This window comes from Jaculus jaculus, chromosome 23 (genome assembly GCF_020740685.1).
Source record: "Jaculus jaculus isolate mJacJac1 chromosome 23, mJacJac1.mat.Y.cur, whole genome shotgun sequence".
Taxonomy (NCBI): Eukaryota; Metazoa; Chordata; class Mammalia; order Rodentia; family Dipodidae; genus Jaculus; species Jaculus jaculus.
In genome coordinates, this window is record NC_059124.1 from 986,585 (window position 1) to 1,011,909 (window position 25,325).

The 25,325-nt window shown below is 47.5% G+C and overlaps 1 pseudogene; it reads left to right on the forward strand.

Moving 5' to 3' along the window:
• Nucleotides 1-24,151: 24,151 nt before the first annotated feature.
• LOC101605869 lies at nt 24,152-24,936 on the forward strand (annotated as a pseudogene).
• Nucleotides 24,937-25,325: the final 389 nt, after the last annotated feature.

The window sequence follows — 25,325 nt, forward strand, 5'->3', positions numbered from 1 at the left end:
AGAGAGAGAGAGAGAGAGAGAATGGGCATGCCAGGGCCTCCAGCCACTGCAAATGAACTCCAGACACATGTGCCCCCTTGTGCATCTGGCTAACGTGGGTCCTGGGGAATTGAGCCTCGAACCAGGGTCCTTAGGCTTCACAGGCAAGCGCTTAACTGCTAAGCCATCTCTCCAGCCTCCTAGACTAATTCTTTTTTTAATTTTTTTTTTAATTTTTTTTGTTCATTTTTATTTATTTATTTGAAAGTGACAGAGAGATAGGGAGAGAAAGAGACAGATAGAGAGGGAATGGGCGGGCCAGGGCTTCCAGCCTCTGCAAATGAACTCCAGACGCGTGCGCCCCCTTGTGCATCTGGCTAATGTGGGACCTGGGAAACCAAGCCTCGAACCGGGGTCCTTAGGCTTCACAGGCAAGCGCTTAGCCGCTAAGCCATCTCTCCAGCCCCCTAGACTAATTCTTTTTTTTTTTTTAATTTTTTTTTTATTTATTTATTTGAGAGCGACAGACACAGAGAGAAAGACAGATAAAGGGAGAGAGAGAGAGAATGGGCGCGCCAGGGCTTCCAGCCTCTGCAAACGAACTCCAGATGCGTGCGCCCCCTTGTGCATCTGGCTAATGTGGGACCTGAGGAACTGAGCCTTGAATCGGGGTCCTTAGGCTTCACAGGCAAGCACTTAACCGCTAAGCCATCTCTCCAGCCCTAGACTAATTCTTAAGAAGAAAGAAGTGTATACTGATCTTGGTCCTCTGTGTATCTAGTATATAAATTTCCATTCTTAAGGATGATGGGTAAAAGGTATGCAGATAACATAAACATCTCACCAAAGGACTAGACATGATGGCTGACAAGTACCATCCCTTCAACCACCTTGGCCCATGGCCTGGGGATGTCTTCTGTTCGCCCGCACGTGCGCTCACATTCAGTCAGGACCATGAGCTGACAGCTACGGTGCACAGGGCGGTGTGCTGAGGAGAGAACCCTAATATTGGAAATTTTCTATGCTTTTATCTCACATACCCAGTCATGAAAATTAATCCTTTCCTTCCATCTCCCCTTTGTGAGCACCAGGATGCAGGCCCTTACTTCTGAGGTAAACACTCTCTTTGTTTGTTATTTTTATTTATGTTTCTATTAGAGAGACAGAGAATGGGAGCAGCAGCGCCTCTAACCACTGCAAACGAACTCCAGGTGCACGTGTCACCGAGTGCACCCGGCTTACGTGGGTCCTGAGGAACTGAACCTGGGTTCTCAGGCATCACACGTAAGCTCCTGAAGTGCAAATCCCTCTCTCCAGCCCAATAAACACTTTCTAACTGGAGTTCCTACCGCTAGCTTCTTTTTTCTCCATGGACTTTTTGTACCATTGCCTCATTCCTCTTCCAAAAAGACTGCTTTGGTTTTGCCATACCTTTGAGCAAACAAACAAACAACAAAAAAACTTTGCTGGCTCCCATTTTTCCAGAAAAATATTTAAATTCCCCAATTGAACTAATATTCTCAGAATTACTAATAACTGCTAACATTAATTGAGGGCTTACCATATGTCAGGACCTTGATATGTACTCTATATGCATTATCTTGTTTATTCCTTATGAGAACCCTTCGAGGCCAGGACTGTTATATTCATCATCCAAGTGAGACAATGAAGGTAAGATGTGGCCCATGAGGCTGCAGGTCACTGAGAAATCCTGCTGGTGCTGAGCTGAAAACCTCTTCCATGTAGACCAGCTGACAGAAAGCTGGAAGAAGCCATACTGCATGCAGCTCCACGGGAGAGAGAGAAGTCACCAGTTCAGACACTCAACAGTGGACACTGTGAGCCCTAAATTTGGCCAGTGTTGCAGTCAGGTTCGCATTGCTGGTAGAAATCACCCAACCAAGAGCAGCTTGTGGGAAAAAGACAGGCTTGACAGGAAGCTCCACGATGGCAGGGGAAACTATGGCATGAGCAGACATCACCCCCTGGCCAACATAAGGTGGACAATAGCAACAAGAAAGCGTGCCAAACACTGGCATGGGGAAACTGGCTATAATACCCATAAACCCTCCCCTAACAATACACTGCTTCCAGGAGACATTAATTCCCAAATCTCCATCAGCTGGGAACCTAGCATTCAGAACACCTGAGTTGATGGTGGACACCTGAATCAGACTACCACAGCCAGCCAGGCCAAATGAGCCAACAGGTACAATAGTGGCACATCTGTTATGGGGGAAACCAACTGCCCTCTAATTGGACTGAAGGCCCGCTCCATGGGAGGGAATACATCCCTGATACTGAGAAACCTACAACAGGGGTAGTCATGAGCCCTAGGGGTATAACATCTGCTGCTGTCTGGCTAAATGTATATACTATGCTCACCAAAATGCCCAGTAAGCACTTCTCTTAATGTTCATACCCTTATATTAATGCTACACTCACTTTTGGTTAGAGAAGCTTCTCTTTTCAGATGGCAGTGACCTTGGGATGACTCAGAAGGCATCATGGTGCTGGGAAGAAGTGACAGGAGTGCTCAGCACTGCAATATCTCTATCACACCTTCTAAGGCTCAGGCTCTATTGCAGAAGAGGTGATGGAAAGAATGTAAGAGCCAAAGGAAGGGTAGGACTTCTTACATCGTGCTCCTCCAGACACAAAATGGTCTGGATATCCATGGCCTCACAGTGCCCGACACTACATGCTAAGACCATCATAACAGGAGGAAAAGATCATGACATCAAAATAAAAGAGACTGATTGAGACGGGGAGGGATATGATGGAGAGTGGAATTGCAAAGGGGAAAGTGGGGGGAGGGAAGGAATTACCTTGGGTTATTGTCTATAATTATGGAAATTGTCAATAAATAAATAAATTTAAAACAATTTACTTTTTTTTAGCTCTGGAGAGGTGGCTTAGCAGTTAAAGCACTTCCCTGTGAACCCTAAGGACCTGGGTTTGATTCCCCAGTACCCATGTCAGCCAGATGCACACACATCTAGGTTCATTTGCAGTGGCGAGAGGCCCTGTCATGCTCATTCTCTCCACCCCCCTTTCTCAAGTAAATGAATAAAAATATTTGAAAAAACAAAGAAGTGGCCCATGACTTGCCCAAGGTCACCCACGGACAGAAGGTCACACACCTCAGAACCCATGCTTGTAGTCACTGCCCAGAAGCCCCTTCCTCTGCCCCTGCCGAGCCCCCCCTCAGGCTGGCTGGGTCCCACTCACAGCCATTCACACTCCAGACCGAGGCGCCGTCTCAGGGGGTCTCCCCTCCCCCTCCCCCTCCTCCTCCTCCTCTACGGCTCTTCTCTCCTCTGCTGCTCAGTTTGCAGAGATGTTCCATATTATACTTTTTAAATTTTGTTTATTTTTAATTATTTGAGAGCGACAGCCAGAGAGAAAAAGAGGCAGGGGGAGGGAGGGTACCACCATGGGATATTTTTTATAATCATGGAAAATGTTAATAAAAATTGAGAAAAAAATTTTAAAAATTAAAGTCAAAAAAAAAAAGAGGCTCTGAGAGAGAGAGAGAATGGGTGCACCAGGGCCTCCAGCCACTGCAAACGAACTCCAGACACCTGCACTACCTTGTGCATCTAGGTTATGAGGGTCCTGGAGAATCAAGCCTCGAACCAGGGTCCTTAGGCTTCACAGGCAAACGCTTAACCACTAAGCCATCTCTCCAAACCCTCATAACATAATTTTCATAGAGAAAGCTCATATGTTGTATCAGTTAGTTTCCTCATTGCTGTTACCAAGTCCCTGATTTAAAAAAAAAGGAGCTAAGGAAATAAGGGCTTATCTTGGCTGTGGCTTGCGGAGAAGCCATGGAGGCCAGTGTGTAGCACAGGTGGTCACACTGTCTACAGTCAGGAAACAGACAAAGGGCTCAGCTCACTTCTCCTTCTTTGTTTTTAATATTTTATTTTCATTTATTTAAGAGAGGAAGCAGCAGGGAGTGGGGGTGGAGAATGGACGCACCGAGGCTTCCAGCCTCTGCAAACAAACCCCAGACACATGTGCCACCCTGTGCACCTGGTTTACATAGGTCCTGGGGAATTGAACCTGGGTCCTTTGGCTTTCCAGACAAGCACCTTCGCCCCCAAGCCATCTCTCCAGCCTTTCTTTCCTTTGTAACCAGAGCAGGATCTACATGGTGCTGCCCACATTCAGGTTGGGTCTTGCCAGCTCAGCTCAACCTCTTTGGAAATGTCCTCACAGACGCTCTCGAGGGGGTGTCTCCCAGATGATTCCAGTCAAATTGACAGTCAAGATTTATCAATTCAGGCCCAAAAATGAAAATCCCATGGAGGCATTCCTTTCATAGTCCTTACAGATGATTTACAAATAGCAGCTGACCTTGTAGCTATCCATATAACAGGCATCCAGACGTCCAGACCCTGGAAGTTGATCGCTGAACCCAGCAGAGATTACAATGTGCGGCACATACTCCTGCCATGACTGGTGTTAAACGTTGATGCCTAAGGTGTTTTATGTCTTTCTTAGCACGTCATAGAGAACAGCAACTCACGAGGAGTCACAGAGGTGCCCTGTAACTTGTCCACATATTCAGACTACAGAGGATTATGAAAATCCCTGCTTTGGTCTTTAGTCTGAATAAGATCTGTGTGTTTCTCAGCCCAAGAGTCTTATTAGCAAATTCCAGGATAACAACTGGTAGACTCCCAAAACGTTTGTCATTAACACACTCTGGTTATGATTACTACATGCTGATGTATACTGACGACTCTCACTTAATCAAACTGTAAGAAATGGTTTCAGGACTACAGGTGGCTTAGCAGTTAAGGTGTTTGCCTGCAAAGCTAAAAGATCCAGGTTCAATTCCCCAGGACCCACGTAAGCCAGATGCACAAGGTGGCGCTTATGTCTGGAATTCATTTGCAACAGCTGGATGTCCCAGTGTGCCCATTCTCTCTCTCTCTCTCTCTCTCTGTCTCTCTCTCTCTGTCTCTCTCTCTCTCTTTCTCTCTCTCATAAATTAAAATACTTTTTTTTTTAAAAGAAACGGTTTTAATTAGGCTCCAATCTAAGCCACTTGAGTATCTGATCAGTGCAAAAGCACAGCAGGAGACAATCTTACACCAAATGTCTGACCCCACCCCTATCTTTGGGTGTTCCTGACAGACAAGAGTTCATGCCTTCACCTCTTCTCTCAGAGTAGAATGACGTGACTTGTACATACACTCAGCAGTAAGGAAAAATGATATCCTCAGATTTGCAGGAAAATGGAGGGACTTGGAAAAAACTCATGCTAAGCAAGATCACACACACTCAGAAAGAAAAATGTCACATGTTCTGTCTTATATGAGCTTCCTAACCCAGATCAGCAGCAGAGGACAGTAAACCATAAGAATCAGAAGCATGGACATATGGTGCTAGAAGAGACTAGGAGAAGGGGAAGTAGGAACGGGGAGAGGAAGGGCTACTGGACAAGTCAAGAAAGAGAGAGCGGGCTGGAGAGATGGCTTAGCGGTTAAGCGCTTGCCTGTGAAGCCTAAGGACCCCGGTTCAAGGCTCGGTTCCCCAGGTCCCACGTTAGCCAGATGCACAAGGGGGCGCACGCGTCTGGAGTTCGTTTGCAGAGGCTGGAAGCCCTGGCGCGCCCATTCTCTCTCTCTCTCCCTCTATCTGTCTTTCTCTCTGTGTCTGTCGCTCTCAAATAAATAAATTTTTTAAAAAAGTTTAAAAAAAAAAAGAAAGAGAGAGGGGGAGGATGAGAGGAGGAAGGAAGGAAGGGAGGGGGAGAGAGGGAGGCAGAGGGAAAGAAGGAGGGAGAAAGGAAGGAAGGAAGGAAGGAAGGAAGGAAGGGAGGGAGGGAGGGAGGGAGGGAGGGAGGGAGGGAGGGAGGGAGAATGGAAGGAAGGGAGGGAGGGAGGGAGGGAGGGAGGGAGGGAGGGAGGGAGGGAGAATGGAAGGAAGGGAGGGAGGGAGGGAGAAGAGGAGAGAGAGAAGAAAGGAAGGAAGAAGAGAGAGAAAGGGAGGGAGGGAGGGAGAGAGGAAGGAAGGAAGGAAGAAGGGAAGGAAGGAAGGAGGGAGATGGAAAGATCTTGGGGGGTGGAAGGGGGAATGGGGGGTAAACACACAAAACTAATGGCAACATGAATCAGCTCCATAGAAACTGTCACCCTGGGTACCATTCTACCAATCATTACCCTCAATAAAGGGGAAGGGGCACTGAGCAGAAAAGCCCAGTAGAAGGTAGAGAAAGCATAACCCTAGAACCATGAGTGCTAGCTTGCTAATCCCACAGCCAGGCCTCGGTGTCTCCCACATGCGGTGAGCTATTGGTCAGGGAGACACAAAATAATACAGGCCGCTGCCTAAACACTGGTTAACTGCAAGAGCTAAAAGGTAACTCCTTATGACTGAAGACACTACAGGCTGTAGCTGGGCTGGAAAGATGGCTTAGAGGTTAAGGCACTTGGCTGTGAAGCCTAAGGACCCATGTTTGACTCTCCAGATCCCACGTTAGCCAGATGCACAAAGGTGAGGGAAGCACAAGGTCCCACATGTCCACTAGGTGGCGCAGGCATCTGGAGCTCAATTTCAGTGGCTGAGGCCCTGGTTCACCAATTCTCTCTCTCTCTCTCTCTCTCGCTCTCTCTCTTGCTCTAAAATTAAAAAAAAAAAAAAATAGAGAGCTGACTGTCTACCATGAGATGGGTCACCTCCACCTCATCTGCCTGGGGCCAGAGGTCATTAAAGGAATACTGCTCTCACAGTTCCAGGGAGATGGTGACCAACACTGTGGTCACTTCAAGCCTCATCAAACTAGAGAAAGCTGCAGAGAACTCAACAGTAAGTCAGGTCTCTATCCTGCCCACCAGGGCTCAGAGACCACTGTGGAAGGGGGGCAGGAGGGTTGCCAGGTCCTCTGGTTGGCTGGGAATAGCCTGACACACCTTCCCCTCACACAGAGACTGATGGGGGCCTCTTGGTCCCCACGATAAACACCAACAGCCCCATCTGAGAAGACTCTCAGTAGAACTGGGGTGGAGGTGGCAGTGGGGTGGGGGTCTAAGAGTACAACCTCTTTCATTAAAAATAATCAATAAATAATCATTAAAAAGAGAACATTTGGGGCTGGAGAGATGGTTTAGTGGTTAAGCGCTTGCCTGTGAAGCGTGTGGACCCTGGTTCGAGGCTCGATTCCCCAGGACCCACGTTAGCCAGATGCACAAGGGGGCGCACGCGTCTGGAGTTTGTTTGCAGTGGCTGGAGGTCCTGGTGTGCTCTCTCTCTCTCTCTCTGCCTCTTTCTCTCTGTCACTCTCAAATAAATAAATGAATAGTAAAAATTTTTTAAAAGAGAACATTTTTATTTATTTATTTGAGAGAGAATGTAGGGATGTGCCATAGCCTCCTGCCACTGCAAACAAACCCCAATCACGTGTGCCACTTCGTCCAACTGGCTTTATGTGGATGCTGGGTAATTGAACCTGAGCCATCAGTCTTTACAAGCAAGCATCTTTAGCCATTGAGCCATCTCTCCAGCCCCTTTTAGAGCTTTTGTGAGACATAATCTTGCTTTGTTGCCCAAATGGCCTCGAACTTGCACTACAGTAATCCTGACCCTGCTTCCAGATTGCTGCAAATACAGACACACACTTCTAAACCTGAATTTCCCTTTAAATTACTCACAGAGAAACTTAGAGGCATTTGAGATGTAAATACCTCAAGGTTATAGTAATTTGGTCAACGTCTTGGCATCTGATTAGCTAAAAGACCATACATGCAGCTCCCAGATTACCCCCAGAGTTTACTGCTGAATGGTGAGTGAGACACATTACCCAGGAGGCAAGACACGGAGGGAGTTGTCAGTCAAACCTCTCTTACGAGCACTAAAGTCACACTTGTATACCAAGCACATCTGAACAGTGAGGGGGTGGGGAAAACCTGTGCACTAAATTATCCTCCTCCTCTGAGGGCGACACATTCTGGAATTGCCAAAATGACTGCTTTGCTGGGCGTGGTGGCGCACACCTTTAATCCCAGCACTTGGGAGGCTGGGATAGGAGGATCACCGTGAGTTCAAGGACACCGTGAAACTATATAGTAAATTCCAGGTCAGCATGGGCTAGAGCAAGACCCTACCTTAAAAAAAAAAAAAAAAAAGGATTGCTTTGATCCTCTTTTTTTAAATTTTTTTGGTTTATTTTTATGTATTTATTTGATAGTGACAGACAGAGGGGAGAAAGAGGCAGAGAGAGAGAGAGAGAGAGAGAGAGAGAGAGAGAGAGAATGGGTACTCCAGGGCCTCCAGCCACTGCAAATGAACTCCAGACACATGCGCCCCCTTGTGCATCTGGCTAACGTGGGACCTGGGGAACCAAGCCTCGAACCGGGGTCCTTAGGCTTCACAGGCAAGTGCTTAACCGCTAAGCCATCTCTCCAGCCCCTCTTTTTTTATTATTATTTTTTATTTTTCAGAGATGCAGAGGGAGGGATGCAGCAGGGTCTTTCAGTCACTGTGAATGAGCTCCAGGCATGTGTCCCTTTGTGTGCATGTGCAACATTGCACGCCTGCGTCACTGTGAACCTGGCTAAGTGGGACCTGGAGATTCGAACATGCATCCTTAGGCTTCACAGGCAAGCGCCTTAACCACTAAACCATCTCTCCAGCCCGTACTCTTCGTTTTCTCCACATTAGAATTGTTCACTGAACTCTTGTGTGAACTTACGTGCTCACCAAGAGTCTCATGGCCAAACAGCAGCTTCGCCAGTTACAGAGATGTCACCTGACCTGGGTGTCAGGCTGCCAAGAGAAAAGATTTGCGGCTGTGAATCAAGTCAGTAAACGCACCTGGGAAACAGTGTAGCCGCAGAGCAACTCTGAAAGGAGAACGGAGTCAGCCGTGTTTTTATTTTTTTTTTTTTATTTTTTTTTCATTTTTATTTATTTATTTGAGTGTGAGAGAGAAAGACACACACAGAGAGAGAGAGAGAGAGAGAGAGAGAGAGAGAGAGAAAGAGAGAATGGGCGCGCCAGGGCCTCCAGCCTCTGCAAAGGAACTCCAGACGCGTGCGCCCCCTTGTGCATCTGGCTAACGTGGGATCTGGGGAATCGAGCCTCGAACCGGGGTCCTTAGGCTTCACAGGCAAGTGCTTAACCGCTAAGCCATCTCCCCAGCCCTCGGCCGTGTTTTTAGTGCTGGCTTTCTGACGACAGTTGTGCTTGACAAGCCCGTGGTATGAGCAATGAAAACGCAAACTTCAGGCCGGGTCCCGCGCTGGGCGAGTCTTGGATTATCTGAAGTGCGAGGTGATCTCCAGTCATTGTTCAACGGTGTGATAAGGAAGCTTGGAGTTTAAGTAGCTGCCGTGAGACACGTGTATAAAGAGAATTTGAGGGGAGTTGATCATACATGATCATACATGATTTCCTTGTAGGGGCTGGAGAGATGGCGTAATGGTTAAGGTGCTTGCCTGCAAAGCCTAAGGACCCAGGTTCCATTCTCTGGTACCCACATAAAGCCACATACACAAGATGGCGCATGTGTAGAAAAAAGGAAAAAAAAAAATTTAAAGATGATTTGCTTTTGTAAATTCTTCTAGACCAGGCACAGTGGTTTATGTCTTTAATCCCAGTTCTCGGGACCCTGAGGCAGAAGGATTGCTATGAGTTCCAGGCCAGTCTGGGCTTCAGGGCATGACCCTGTTTCAAAGACACCAATAAATATATTTCTAAGTGTTTCCATAAATGTTCATATTGCTTCAGCTTCTATGTGTAAATAATCAACTTCCCATTCTTTCTTTCAAGCTAGCATTTAATGGAGACATATGGTGCCCCAGGTACTGAGTTAGTGGTTCCATTAACAATTATCTCATTTTGTTTTGCAGCCTTGTGAAGAAGGCACTGTTGTCGTTTCCATCACACAGAAGCCACACATGCTGTAAAGATGGAGCTAAAATTTGAGCCAAGTCTCTAAATCTGCAGCCAAATAATTGTACTGTTCTACATTTTTTAAAAGGAGATAAGGGGCTGGGAAGACGACTAAGTGGCTAGGGCACGCGCCGCAGAGCCTAAGGACCCGGTTTGATTACCCAAGGCCCACGTGAAGCCAAATGCACACGTGAGTGCACGCGTCTGGAGTTGATTTGCAGTGGCTAGAGGCCCTAGCTCACTTGCGCGCTCTCTCTCTCTCTCTCTCTTTCTCTTTTTCTCTTTTTTCTCTCTCTCCCTGTCAGACATGGTGGTGCATGCCTTTAATCCCAGCACTCAGGAGGCAGAGGTAGGAAGATCTCTGAGTTTGAGGCCACCCTGAGACTCCATAGTGAATTCCAGGTCAGTGTGGTCTAGAGCAAGACCTGACCTCGAAAAACAGAAGAAGGAAAAAAAGGAGCTAAAGTGCTCCTTGTCTTTTTATCTGCTTGTTATGTGTCTTACATCACACACACTTTTTTTTTTTTTCCAGTGCTGGGGATTGACCTCACACATGCTAGGGAAGATCACTGATCTACACCCACCCCCCCACCACCCCCCGCCGCCGAAGAGTCATGACTAACTTTCCCTGACCCACACATCCATCACTGGATCGCGCCCAGAGTGCTGAGCAGAGCTGTCCTGGGTGACCAGCAAAAGCCATGAGCACAGCCTTCCCAAGTCCCCTGAAAACTCCCTGTGAGGTCTCTTCCACTGACAGTGCAGGCCCAAATGCCCCCCCCCCAAAGCTGCTCTCTTTGTGTGGCTGAGGAGAACACTGAGGGCAGGTACCCCACTCCTGGACATCACCCTAAGAACACAGTGAGAAGAGGGTCACTTCCAGGACCCTACAAAATGGCCACTCCTTTTTTTAAAACATTTTTAAAAGTTTTTTTAAGAATTATTTTTATTTGTTTATTAGAGGAGAGAGACACACACAGAGAGAGAATGGGCATTTCAGAACCTCCAGCCACTGCAAACAAACTCCAGATACATGTGCCACCATATGCAAATGGTTTATGTGGGACCTGGAGAATCAAACCTGGGTCCTTAGGCTTCACAGGCAAGTGCCTTAACTGTGCAGCCATATCTCCATCCCCTTCTTTTGCCCTACAAAAAAGCTACAAACTAGCCAGATTCAGGCTAACTAAATAAAGGTATGAGCACAAACTATCACATTCAAATAAACTGTACCAAAGGCTGACTCTACAGGACCAGAGATGTGCCAAACAAAGTGCATTTCATGGTAAGTGATGCTGTGAGCACAATTGTCCCCGGCCCATCGGCACAGGGCTGGAGCCAGAGCCTGAATCCCAGCGCTCGACAGCGCAAAATCCAGAATAGGGCTGGAGCGATGGCTTAGAGCTTAAGGTGCTTGCCTGCAAAGCCAAAGGACCTCGGTTTGATTCCCTAGGATCCACGTAAGGCAAATGCATGCACAAGGTGGTGCATGCATCTGGGGTTCATTTGCAGTGGCTACAAGCCCTGGTGTGCCCATTCTCTCTCTCCCCCTCTTTCCCTCTCCCAAATAAATAAATAAAAATAAAATATAAAAGAAACAGAATTTTTAAAAATCCAGAGGGAAACAGGGCAAAAGCCAAATCAAGCACATACAAGGATAAAAGGAAGAAGTTGCCCTTCTAACAGAAGGGAGGGCTCCAACGCCAGATGCACGTGGTGGCACATGCGTTTGGAGTTCGTTTGCAGTGGCTGGAGGGCCTGCAGGCTTTGCAACCCTCCCCATGCCTGCTGACAGGCCTGGTATGCTGGGACATTTTGTAGTTGTTTATTTTTATTTATTTATCTGAGAGCAACAGACAGAGAGACAAAGAAGCAGATAGATAGAGACAATGGGCGCACCAGGGCCTCCAGCCCCTGCAAACGCAGTCCAGACGCGTGCGCCCCCTTGTGCATGTGGCTAACGTGGGTTCTGGGGAACCAAGCCTCAAACCGGGGTCCTTAGGCTTCACAGGCAAGCACTTAACCGCTAAGCCATCTCTCCAGCCCGGGGACATTTTTTAAGAAAGAAAAATCTTAACTTCATAATGGAAGTTTTTAGGACAAATATTTTACCTTGAATGTGAAGCTTTACACAGATAACTTAGAGTGTTATTTTACAAGTTAAAAAACTTTAGGTTTCAGGCTTAGCAATTAAGGCGCTTGCCTGCAAAGCCTAAGGACACAGGTTCAATTCCCCAGTGTCGGCATAAGCCAGATGCACAAGAGGGTCTATGTGTCTGGAGTTTGTTTGCAGTGGGAAGAGGCCCTGGGACTCCCATTCTCTCTCTATCTGCCTCTTTCTTTCTCTATCTGTCTTTCTCTGTCTCTACTAAATAAATAAAAAAATCTAAAAAAAAAAAAACAAAAAAAAACTTTAGGTTTCAAGTGGCAGGAGATCCAACTCCAAAGGGCCTGAGTAAAGAGAAACTTGTTGCTTTTTCATCTTTTTAGTTTTACTTATGTATTTGACGATCTCACTTGTGTGTAATGTACATAAACACGCCCCTTCGCTCTCTTGCTTTCCCGCTGAACCCCCTTCCTCTTCCCAACGAGTCTTCTCCATCCTACCGTCAGGGCGGAATTTTTTGTTTCATGGGGTGACTCAATGATTTTAATTACAGTTGCTCACATGACTATGGTTGGAAGGAAGCAGCTCACCAGTGGTCAAAACACGGGAAAAGATATTCCTTCCCCCTCCAGCCACCACTTATTGCTGATGCAGGGTGCAGCCTCATGAGCCCCTCCCCATCCGCTACAGAGCCGTGAGGGGCCCAGTCTTGGGCAGGAAAACACGGCTGCTATGAGGTTTTGAAGGCGGCAGCCATCAAGAAGACAGTGGTCCACAGCGCTCCTCCCGTTCTGGTGGGGTGTGGTGACGCACGCCTTTAATCCCAGCACTCGGGAGGCAGAGGTAGGAGGATTGCTGAGAGTTCAAGGCCACCCTGAGACTCCATAGTGAATTCCAGGTCAGCCTGAGCTAGAGTGAGACCCTACCATAGTGAATTCCAGGCTGACCTGGAATTCACTATGGAGCTGACCTGGAATTCACTATGGAGCTGACTTGGAATTCACTATGGAGTCTCAGGCCTCGAACTCATGGCTATCCTCCTACCTCTGCCTCCCAAGTGCTGGGATTAAAGGTGTACACCACCACGCCTGGCTTCTCTTCTTATTTATCAGAGAGAGAGAGAAAGAGTATGGGCATGCCAGAGCCTCCAACCACTGCAAACAAACTCCAAACACATGGACCACCATGTGCATCTGGCTTTACATGGGTTCTAGGGAATCAAACCTGAGTCCTTAGGCTTTGCAAGCAAGTGTCTTGACCGCTGAGCCACCTCTCCAGCCTGCCCCTGACTGACACTCCTTCTGCTTCCTTCCTCCACGCTGCAGAAAGGGAGCTCATTATGGAGACAGAAGCCCAGCACCAGGGCTGTCGCAGACTCAAGGACTGGGGGGCTCTCCCTAGAGCCGGGTGTCGCCATGCCTGGCTTCTGCTCTCCTTCAGGTCACTTTCACAGCAAATGACCACTCAGTGCTAAAGCGCCCAGCGTCGGCACCTGTCCCAGCGCTCTGGAGTTGATGGAGAACGAGAACCAGGGCTCAGGGCCCAGCACTTCTCATACACCCGGGGCTAAGAGGACTGAGGTGGCCGGAAAGTGAATGGATGGCCCCATCACTTCAGGGATTTCTGATTAAGGTTAAGCTTCCATTTATGTTTCCAGCAGCCTGCTGGATACAGCCCTGAGGTGTGTTTGGGGCAAATCTTGATTCTAGCCCAAAGGTGTGGAGCGAGCAGGCTGAGCTCTGGTGGTCCTGTGCGGGCCGGGGTTGGTGTTTGGCTGACGGCAGTTGTTTCTCTGCTTGGACGTGTGGAAGTGAGGAGTGAGTTTCTCCTCAATCCCTAAGCTAAGTAAACCCTTCCTCCCATAGACTGGGTCTGGCTGGATATTTGCCTTGGCACCTGGGATCTGACTACAAGGCCCAGCTATACTTTTTGGCTAAGTGGAATCACATGACCACTCCCAGAGGCAAAGGGCTGAGACAAGAAGAGTCCTGACGGAACTTCAAGGAACTTTTCTTCAAAAGAACAGGAAGGAGGGCTTGGGAGATGGCTGAGTGCTTAAGGCACTTGCTTGCAAAGCACAATCACCTGAGTTTGATTCCCCAGGACCCATGTAAAGCCAGATGCAGGAGGTGGCACACACATCTGGAATTCGTTTGCAGTGGCTGGAGGCCCTGGCATGCCTGTTCTCTCTTTCTATCTCTCTCTCCCCCCGTTTCTCTCTCTTAAATAAATAAAATATTTGAAGAAAAAAAGAACAGGAAGGGATGATGTCCTAAAAATAGTAATGTTATCTTAGATAGTCTTTATAAAAACAAAAGTTGGGCTGGAGGGATGGCTTAGCGGTTAAGGCATTTGCCTGCAAAGCCAAAGGACCCAGGTTGGATTCCCCAGGACCCACGTTAGCCAGATGTACATGGGGGCACACACATCTGGAGTTCGTTTGCAGTGGCTGGAGGCCCTGGCGCGCCCATTCTCTCTCTCTGCTTCTTCCCTCTGTCTGTCACTCTTAAATAAAGAAATAAATAAAAAATAAACAAAAACATGTAAAATATAAAAACAAAAGTGGCTTTACTCCTTTGCTGAACTTAGTGCTAGCCCATCAAGCACCTGACAACAGGTAAACTTAAGCTCTCCTCTCCCTCATCTAGAGCATTTTTCCATGGACTAAGTAAGTACCAGCACTCATTTTACAGATTCACGTCTTTGCTAGTATAAAAACAACCACTGCCCATGGGCATTCAAAGATGAAGACAATGCGCTGGAGAGATGGCTTAGCAGTTAAGGCGCTTGCCTATGAAGCCCAAAGACCCAGGCTGGATTCCCCAGGACCCACGTAAGCCAGATACACAAGGTGGCACATGCATCTGGAGTTCATCTGCAGTGGCTGGAGGCCCTGGCATGCCCATTCTTTATCTATCTACCTATCTATCTATCTATCTACCTACCTATCTATCTACTATCTTATCTATCTCTCCCTCCCTATTTTGGTCTCTCACAAATAGAAGATGATAGAAAGAAAGAAAGAAAGAAAGAAAGAAAGAAAGAAAGAAAGAAAGAAAGAAAGAAAGAAAGAAAGAAGGGAGGGAGGGAGGGAGGGAGGGAGGGAGGGAGGGAGGGAGGGAGGGAGGGAAGGAAGGAAGGAAGGAAGAAAGAAAGAAAGAAAGAAAGAAAGAAAGAAAGAAAGAAAGAAAGAAAGAAAGAAAGAAAGAAAGGAAGGAAGAAAGGGAGAGGAGAGGAGAGGAGAGGAGAGGAGAGGAGAGGAGAGGAGAGGAGAGGAGAGGAGAGGAGAGGAGAGGAGAGGAGAGGAGAGGAGAGGAGAGGAGAGGAGAGGAGAGGAGAGGAGAGGAGAGGAAAGGAAAGGAAAGGAAAGGAAAGGAAAGGAAAGGAAAGGAAAGGAAAGGAAAGGAAAGGAAAGGAAAGGAAAGGAAAGGAAAGGAAAGGAAAGGAAAGGAAAGAGAAGGTCAAAACCAAAAATCTTGTACCTCCATCTCAGATTGGCTCCTGGCTCATAAGATGTTACCCTGACAATTTTACGTTAATGCTCTGTCCTACTTCCCTGTATTTTGTTTGCCTCCTTTCAGGAAGGGTGAGCCTACATGTCCCATCTCTTCTTCCCCCACCCTGCCCAGATCCTCGGCCCTTCTCCGTCCTGCCCTGTGCCCTAATGAGGCTGAGGTGTGTGAATTATATCAGGAACCCCTTGGCCTCCAGCTTCTGGTTGGACCCAGCCAATGAGGCACCAGCTGCGAGATGAGGAGGATAAAAGAGAATAAGGAACAAACTGTGTCCCTGAGTAGGTAGGTGGTCACAAGGCCTGCAGAAGACCTCCTTTCTGCGTGACCGACCAGCTTCCTCAAAGTTGTAGCGACTGCCCCGCCCTCGCCCGGGACCACTGTTACGTTACAGCTCACCTACACCCGCGTGCCTTTGTGAACAGTCCCTTTATGACACTTTCTTTTCAAGTTTTTATCCTTTAAAAGTGTAGTCTAGCCCCTGGTAGGATTCTAATTAATACACTGTACAAAAGATATTACAAGAGAGGAGGATCCGAAAGGAATAGAAAGAATGACTACAGACTATCTAATTAATTGTCTGAGAAAGTATAAAACGCTCTAAATGTTCCAATCGATTTGATGTTTGGATTCATTTGCCTTTTGACTTTGACTACTGCCCCCCACAGTCCCATGTGAGAGGTGAAAATCAAGATTAACAGGAAGCATTTTCTGCTTCAGAGGGACTTTTAGCACATACCCATTTGTAAATCCCTGTTTTAATTTACTTACTTGCAAGCAAGCAGAGAGAGAGAAAGAGAGAGAGAGAGAGAGCGTGTACAAATGGACCAGGGTCTCTTGCTGCTGTAAATGAACCCCAGATGCAAGTCCCACTTTGTGCACCTGGATTTATGTGGGTACTGGGGACTCAAACCCAGGCTGGTAGGCTTTGCACAGGCAAGCACCTTCAACCACTGATCCGGCTCCCCAGCCCTCACAAATCTCTGATCTATGTGTTTTGTTTCATTTCTGCTGTTTTGAGATAGAGTCATGCTGCATAGCCAAGGCTAGCCCTGAACTGACATTTCTCTGGCCTCAGCCTCCCCAGGGCAGGAAGCAGAGGCACGCACCACCATGCCTAGTCCTTAGCTACATTTCTTTTTAATGAGAAAAGAGAAAGGAGTGCTAATTTAGGAGGGTGCCAGGGAGCATAAAAGATTCGCTATTTCAACTTTTCCCTTCCACTTTCTCCTCTCACAAGTCCACTCACCTGTCCCCATGTCCATTGCCAGCTCAGAGGAGCCAGCTCTTTCCACTGTGATGATCATTAACGCTGTGTAGATTGTTTACTCCTGTTGCCAAGGCTCAGGAACAATTTTGGCGATAAGAAGGGCAGTCGGTGGGGGAGAGAGCTGTAGAGGAATAGACAGTGTGATAAAGAAAAGAGAGAAAGAAGAAGGTGGGAAGAAGACTGGGCATGGGACCCAATGGCAGGTGAGGAGATTTTAAAATGGGATAGAGAGGAATGGAGCAGCGCTGGGGAGATGGCCTAGCAGTTAACATGCTCGCCTGCAAAGACGAAGGACCCAGGTTCAGCTCTCCAGGAGCCACATAAGTCAGATGCACAAGGTGGCACATGCGTCTGGGGCTCATTTGCAGTGGCTGGAGGCGCTGGCACACCCATTCTCCCTATGTATTTGTTTGCATTGGCTGGAAGCCCTGGCACATCCACTCTCTTCCCTCTCCCTATCTCTTTCTATCTCTGTCTCTCTCTCTCTCTCTCTCATCAATAAATACAGGTAAAAAAAAAAAAAGAAAGAAAGAATGAATGAATGAAGCGAAGGGACCAGATGGTTGGATCACTGGATATTATGCAAGGAGATTAATTGGCGGAAGGAAGAGGGGACTGGCATAACTTCATAGTTGCTCAGTAACCAGAGCATAATAACCTACAAGCTATTTAGCCTACATTCCACTGGAAACAGGGAAACCACCCAGTGTGGGTCAGTGAGCACATGGTAGGAAGAGCTTTCTACTGACACTTGCTGTTCTTTGTCAGATCCAATGGCATTTCCTGCTTCTAACAGAGGTAATATGGCTGTCCCGTCAGGCAACACAGTGGATCTGAAAACAAAAATGAGAAGAAGAGAAACAATCAGAGATTAGCCCCAAAACTTTCATGCATTTAATTTGCATCAATTTTCCTATCAGCAGCTCATTTTCCCTTGGCCAGAGCAGAGGAACTGCTTAGATAATTAAATACAATTCCTTACTGATGGGGTTGGAGATGCAGCTTAGTGATAGAGAACTTGCCTAGCATGTGAAAGACCCTGGGTTCGATCCCCGGTAAAGGAGTAGATGGGGGGTAAAGGAAGACTAATTATTTGCCTACTTGCTTATTGTAAATGTTTTAAAAGATGTTGGTTAAGTAAAAAATCCAAAAGCCAGAAGTGGTGGCACACACCTTTAATCCCAGCACTCAAGAGGCAGAGGTAGGAGGATAGCTGTGAATTCAAGTTCGAGGCAATAGTGAATTCTAGGTCAGCTGGGATTGAGTGAAACCCTACCTCAAAAAATGGAAGAAAAAAAAAAAGCCGGGCATGGTGGTGCACGCCTTTAATCCCACTCAGGAGGCAGAGGTAGGAGGATCACCATGAGTTCAAGGCCACCCTGAGACTACATAATGAATACCAGGTCAGCCTGAGTTAAGTGAGACCCTACCTTGAAAAGTAAAAATAAAACAAATAAAAAATGGGGGAAAAATTCAAGGAGTGCAAGAACATGTTTTCTTCATCTTTTCAAAAATATTTTATTTATTTATTTGCATGGAGGGAGAGAGAGTACGGGCACACCAGTGCCTCCAGCCACTGCAAGCAAACTCCAGATGCATGCACCACTTTGTGCATCTACTTGCACATGGGGAATTGCATCTGGGGAGTGAACCCAGGTTGTTAGGCTTTGCAGGCAAGACTTTAGCCACTGAGCCATCTCTCTAGCCTCTCCTTCATCTTTTGGGATGTTGGCTATTCTTAAGTCTAAGATTTTTTTTTTTTTCTTTTAGTCTGTCCCTACCCAAGGCCACTGCTTTCAGGAGCCCAGTTGATTGTACATTTCAACAGAAAGTGCTATCCTCTTCCCATTCAGTTGGGATAATTGTTGCCCAGGCAAATCATTATAATTAAATTTAATTTAAAAATGAGAGTCAACCTGTACCCATATGTTAAATCTGCTTCCACATAAGAACTTGGGATTTTTCACTCTGTGTTAAGTGCAAAGTTGTGTCATGATAGATTTTTCAATGGAAGTAGTTAAGATTTGCCTCTTTTTCAAAGATTAATTATAATTCACATGTGGCTGCAAGGAAATTACTTGCCCCTTGGGGGGGAGACATTTTCATTAAATAGACTCTACCATTAAATGAAGCTGGTGTTGACACCAAGAGACAAAGTAACAGAGGCGAGAGGGGGAAATGGACGGTATCTTCAGTGGATGTTTAACTAAAACATAGAAGGTTCTTGTAGAGAGCACTTCCCACTGCCTGACTCCCAGCACCTCTTCTGTGTCTTTTCTCTACACCAGAGAGCGGTCAAAGTTCAAGCCAATTGGAATATTCCATTTCAGGCTGTGGTGATCTCCTTAAGATCACAGCCATTAAGGCACCTGCGAAGCCTAAGGACCCATGTTCGACTCTCCAGATCCCACTGAGCAAAGGTGAGACAAGCGCAAGGTCTCACGTGTCCACTAGGTGGCGCAAGCATATGGAGTACAATTGCAGTGGCTGAGGCATGGCAGGCCAATTCTCTCTCTCTCTAAAATAATGTAAATTATTCTTTAAAAAAGGCCCCAAGTCCGTATGTGATTTGAAGATGTAGGACCTAGAAGGACCTAAGCCATTGGCAGAGGTGTGGGATGTCTAGGTTGCTTCGGTGGCTGTATTAATTACTTTTTTTTTCTGTAACAAACTACCTGACCAAAACAAGTGATGGGAAGGATTTATTTTGGTTCACAGTTTAAGCCCAGAGAGATGGCTCAGTGGTTAAATGCATTTCTTGAACAAGCATGAGAGTCTAAGGGGGATCCAAGATCCTCCAAATTGGAGTCTCCACAAGGCAGCTGGGCGTGGCCACTCACACCTGTAACCCCAGCCCTGTGGGGAGGGGAGAAGGGGATCCTCACTGAGGTGCGGCCAAGCTTCATGACCAGTAAGAGACTCGTTACAAGGAAAAGCAGGTGGCTAAGTGATGGAAGGGACGCCTCACATCCTCCCAAGGCTACATGGGGAGCCTGCATCAGCACATACATCACATACATGTGCATAGACCACACACACACACACACACACACACACACACACACGTAACTTTATTGGGTAATTTAGAGTGACTGAGCCCCAAAAGTAAAGGCAGGAATGTCTGCCCTCCCAGTCTCCACTTTGCTAAAGGTCAAAGGATGATCTGACTTCTTATCTCTTGCCTAAAGGACTTCCCTAGATCTGTTTTTCCACAAACAACCTGAGTCCTCCTGGAATTTAAATCTGATCCTGACATTGCGGTGGTGGAATTCGGCCTCCAGCGCTTGGTGGCACGCCTGGCTTCTTCCTGAACCAGCTCCCCAACCACATGGATGGGTTGTCTCTCTGGCTCACCTGAGTCAGGAGGTGCAGCCACCACAGTGAAGTTATAAATGGACGTGTGCCAGGGGACAAGTCTCTCTTGGTTGGCTCCTGAACTTCAAGAAGTTCTGGGAAGCTTCCCTCACCCCAGCTGTGTTGAGATGGGGGACCCCCACATGGGGTCTCTATCCCCTCCTCCCTTGCACATGGCAGGAGCTCTCTGTACTTTCTTCTCTTTCCTCCTCTGAATCTAATAAAATCTCTCTAAACCATACTCTGCTCTATGGATTCTAATTCTTAAACTTCATAGGGCAAGAATCCAGGGTACTCTAAGTTTATTGGTTCATTGGCATATTGGTATATTGGCAAGGACCCTGTTGCAGTCCGGTTCGCATTGCTGGTAGAAATCACCCAACCAAGAGCAGCTTCTGGGAAAAAGAGATGTATTTTGGCTTACAGGCTCGAGAAGATGCTCCACGATGGCAGGGGAAAACGATGGCATGAGCAGAGGGTGGACATCACCCTCTGGCCAACATAAGGTGGACCACAGCAACAGGAGGGTGTGCCAAACACTGGCAAGGGGAAACTGGCTTTAAAGCCCATTAGCCCGCCCCCAACAATACACTCCCTCCAGGAGGCATTAATTCCCAAATATCCATCAACTGGGAACCTAGCATTCAGAACACCTAAGTTTATGGGGGACACCTGAATCAAACCACCACAGACCCCCAAGTTCCATTACAGTAGGAAGACATGGCAATGGCAGTTTAAAAAAAAAAAAAAAAAAAAAAAAAAAACAGAAAGAAATGGATGCTGATGCTCAGTTTGCTTTCTCCGTTATTTATTTCTCTCCTTTTTATTCAATCTGGGACCCTTAGTCCATGGGGATGGTGATTCACAAAATCAGGGTGGGTCCTTCTTCCTCAGGTAAACCTCCCCAAAAATACCTTCACACAAAGGTGCATCTCCTATAGGTGATTGTACATCCAGTCACGCAGCAGCAAAGATGAGCTGTCTCAAGTTCACCCCTTGTCAACCTGACACACTCTTTAATCCATGACATTCAGCCTTGCACCCACAGGAGGCCTATGGCCATCTCCTGAAGCAAACTGCATTTGGTTCATCGCCAAGAGTCTCCTAAGTCTTAACAGTCCCAACATTGTTCAAAAGCCCAAAGTCCTGGGCTGGAGAATGGGTTTAGCAACTAAGGCACTTGCTTGCGAAGCCTAAGGACCCAGATTCCATTCCCCTGTACACATGTAAGCCAAATGCATAAGGGGGTGCATGCATCTGGAGTTTGTTTGCAGTGGCTGGAGACCCTGGCATGCATATGCTCTCTCTCTTTCTCTCGCTCTCAAATAAACAAAATTTTTTTTGAAAAGCCCAAAGTCTGATTGATATGGGATGCAAAGCAACCTATTAGTATTAGTCCACGTAATTTCAAAAAATAAGTCACATGCTTCTCATATACAGTGGTACAGAAAAAATATTCACCTTCAAAAAGGAAAGAATGAGGGCATGGCAAGGAAAGACCAGTCCAGAATAAGACTGAAACCCAGGAGGGAAAACACCAAATCCTGCAGCGCCATGTCCTCTGAGGATTTTGGAGTCAACATCTGGGTTCTGGCAGTCTTGGGCAGCAGAGCCCTCTAGTCCACTGCGCTGTTCACAGAGCCTGTCTCTTGACCCAGCTCCCTCGGTCTGCGAGGCTCCTCAGCAAATGCTCCGCGGTGCTGAGTCTGCACGGCAGGCAGCCGAGATTTCCCCTCCGGTGAAGGAGCCACTGCTCAGGGCCTGCTTGCCGGCAATTCGGCCGTGCCACGCGTGGCCTACGCCCAGGCCCTTGCGGGAACTTTGTCACGAGCCTCCCTTGGCGCCCTCCTCCTACAGCGCTTTTGGCTTGCTTGATACGATGGTTTGGATGCAACAAAAAGTCCCCCACAGACTTGTGTGCTGCAATACTTCATGCTCAGCTGGCGGCCTGTCCAGCGAGGGCATGGGTCCTCAGAAGGCGAAGCCTTGCTGGCAGAAGGGTGTCCCTGGGGTGGGCTTTAGGCCCTGCACAGCCCAGCGCGGCTCACTGTTGCTCCCCCCCTCGCCCGCTGAAGTGACGCCATCTGTCCCAGTGGGACGGCATGACCGCAGGGGCATGACGCGCTTGACCTCACGGCGCCCACACTCAGGAAGCAGAAAGGATGGAAGCTGGTCTTCAGCTTGCTTCTTGCCTTTTTTTCTGTTCTATTCAGTGCCGGACCCACGTCCATAAGATGATGCCACTCACATTCAGGGCTTCTCTCCTTAGTTAAACCTCTATGGAAGCCCCCCACTGACATGCCTAGAAATATGCCACCTAGGTTATTCTAAATCCGGTCACATTGACAACGAATGTTGACCTTCACAAAGACATTTGAGCCATTACAAGCCAGTGAGACCTCTGGGGATTTCAGCCACGCGTACTCACTTTTACGGCTTGAGCTAGTTTATGTCGAGATTTCTATCATTTTCAACTGTCAGAATCCTGGCTGTACAATGTATCGTGTGACTCAAGAGAACAAAAGTCAATGCCAAAGCCGGTCATGGTGGCACACACCTTTAATCCCAGCACTGGGGAGGCAGAGGTAGGAGGATTGTTGTGAGTTTGAGGCCACCCTGAGGCTACATAGTGAATTGCAGGTCAGCCTGAACTAGAGAGACCCTACCTCAGGGAAAAAAAAATGTCAATGCCTACTTTGCTGAGACAATGCTCTGAATGTGGGGTCTCTGGGCCTGGCGGAACCACCTGAAAACCTGGTCAAAGTGCATGTAAAACTTGACATCGGGCTGGGCATGGTAACACGCATGTGCATACTTCACACTCAGGAGGCTGAGCAATAGGACGCCATGTTCAAGGATAACAGATACATAACAGATCTTGTCAATAAAAAAAGAAGATAGAAAAAGACGCGAGGGGCTTGGGAGATGACTCAGTGATTAAAGACTGTTGCTTACAATGCCTGCTGGCTGGATTCAGTGCCCCAGTGTCCAGTAAAGCTGGATATAAAGCAGCGAATGGCTGGCACACATGTACTCACTCACACACATACATAGGCACACACACGAAAATTAAAAGATTGGAAGGAGGGCTGGAGTGATGGCTCAGCAGTTACCATGCCTGCCTGCAAAGCCCAATGACCTGGTTTCAATTCCCCAGTACCCACCTAAAGCCAGATGCACAAAGTGGCACATGCACCTGGAGTTCATTTGCAGTGGCTAGAGGCCCTGGGGCACCCATTCTCTCTCTCAAATAGATAAATAAATAAAATATTTTTAAGGGCTGGAGAGATAGCTTAGCAGTTAAAGCACTTGCTGGTAAAGCCAAAGGACATAGGTTCAGTTCCTCAGCACCCATGTAAAGCCAGATGCACAAGGTGGCCCATGCAACTGGAGTTCATTTGCAGTGTCTAGAGGCCCTGACATGCCCATTCTATCTATCTATCTATCTATCTATCTATCTATCTATCTATCTATCTGCCTCTCTCTCTCAAATAAGTAAACAAATAAAAATATTAAAAAAGATTTTTAGAGCTGGAAAGATGGCTTAGCAGTTAAGGTGTTTGCCTGCAAAGCCAAAGGATCCTGGTTCAATTCTCCAAGACCCTCGTAAGCCAGATGCACAAGGGGGCACATGTATCTGGAGTTCATCTGCAGTGGCTGGAGGCCCTGGCACGCCCATTATCTCTCTCTAATAAATAAAATATATTAAAACAAAATTAAAGCTGGGCGTGGTGGCACATGCCTTTAATCCCAGCACCAGGAAGGCAGAGGTAGGAGGATCACTGAGAGTTCTAGGCCACCCTGGGACTACATAGTGAATTCCAGGTCAGCCTGAGATAGAGTGAGACCCTCCCTCAAAAAAAAACAAGTAGGAAATTTTGAAGATCAATAACTGGGACAATACTGGGAAATTGCCTTAAAATGGGCGATTTAAGAGAGGGGTTTCAGGTGAATAAAATTAATACAAGAGAGGAGATACTGAAGGAAGGAGCTTTCTTTTTGACGGCGTGTAGCCACAAGATGGCTGTGCAACTTTCCAAGAAAAGGAAGATTGTGGCTGATGGCATCTTCAACGCTGAACTGAATGCAGACTCTCACAGGAGAGCCGGCTGCAGATGGCTACCATGGAGTTGAGGTCTGAGTTATACCCAGCAGGACAGAACTCATTATGTTAGCCACCAGGCCATAGACCGCTCTCTGGGGAGAAGGGGAATGGACCGCCCTGGTCCAGAAGAGGTTTGGCTTCTGGGGGCTGTGTAGCGCTTGATGCAGAAAAGGTGGCGGCCAGAGGTCCGTGTGGCACTGCCCGGGCAAAGCCTCTGCGTTGCACACTCCCAAGTGGAAGCGGGCTTTGTGTGAGGGGTCTGCTATGGTGTGCTGCCCTGCATCACGGGGAGCAGACCCAAGGGCTGCGGAGTTGTCCTGCGGGGGACAGAGGACTAAGTCCACGAAGCTGGTGGATGGCCTGATGATCCACAGTGGAGACTCAGCAGCTGCTACCTGGACACCGCTGTGCGTCACACCGTGCTCAGGTGCTCAAGGTGCGATTGGCATCAAAGTGAAGATCATGCTGCCCTGGGACTCAAGTGGCAAGGTTGGTCTTAAGGAGCCCCTGCCTGACCAGAACGCATGTAGAACCAAAGATGAGATCCTGCCGCCACCCCACCTCAGAGCACGAGGGTGGGAAGCCGCATGCCGTGCCCCAGCCAGTCCCTTTCAGCACAGCAGGGTCTCGCTGGCAGCTGCATGTGGAGGCTGCATGCTGCTCTGTGAAGACATTTAATAAAATCTTACACAAAGAATAAAAAGATAAAGGAAAAGAAAAGTCACATTTACTTCTGTTATTCAGCTATTAGTTATTTATAGTCACCTAAAAGAAAAGCACTGGGTTGGAGAGATGGCTTAGTGGTTAAGGCACTGGCCTGCAAAGCCAAAGGACCCAGGTTCGATTCCCCAGCACCCATGGAAGCCAAATGCACAAGGTGGCACATGTATCTTCAGTGGCTGGAGGCCCTGGCAAGCCCATTCTCTCTCTCTCTCTCTCTCTCTCTCTCTCTCTCTCTCTCTCTCTCTCTCATAAATTATTTCCACCAAAGGAAGGGTATTACTCCTTACAATGTGCTCCCCCCAGACACAAAATGGCCTGGACATCCATGACCTCACCGTGCCTGACACTACCTACACAAGACCATCA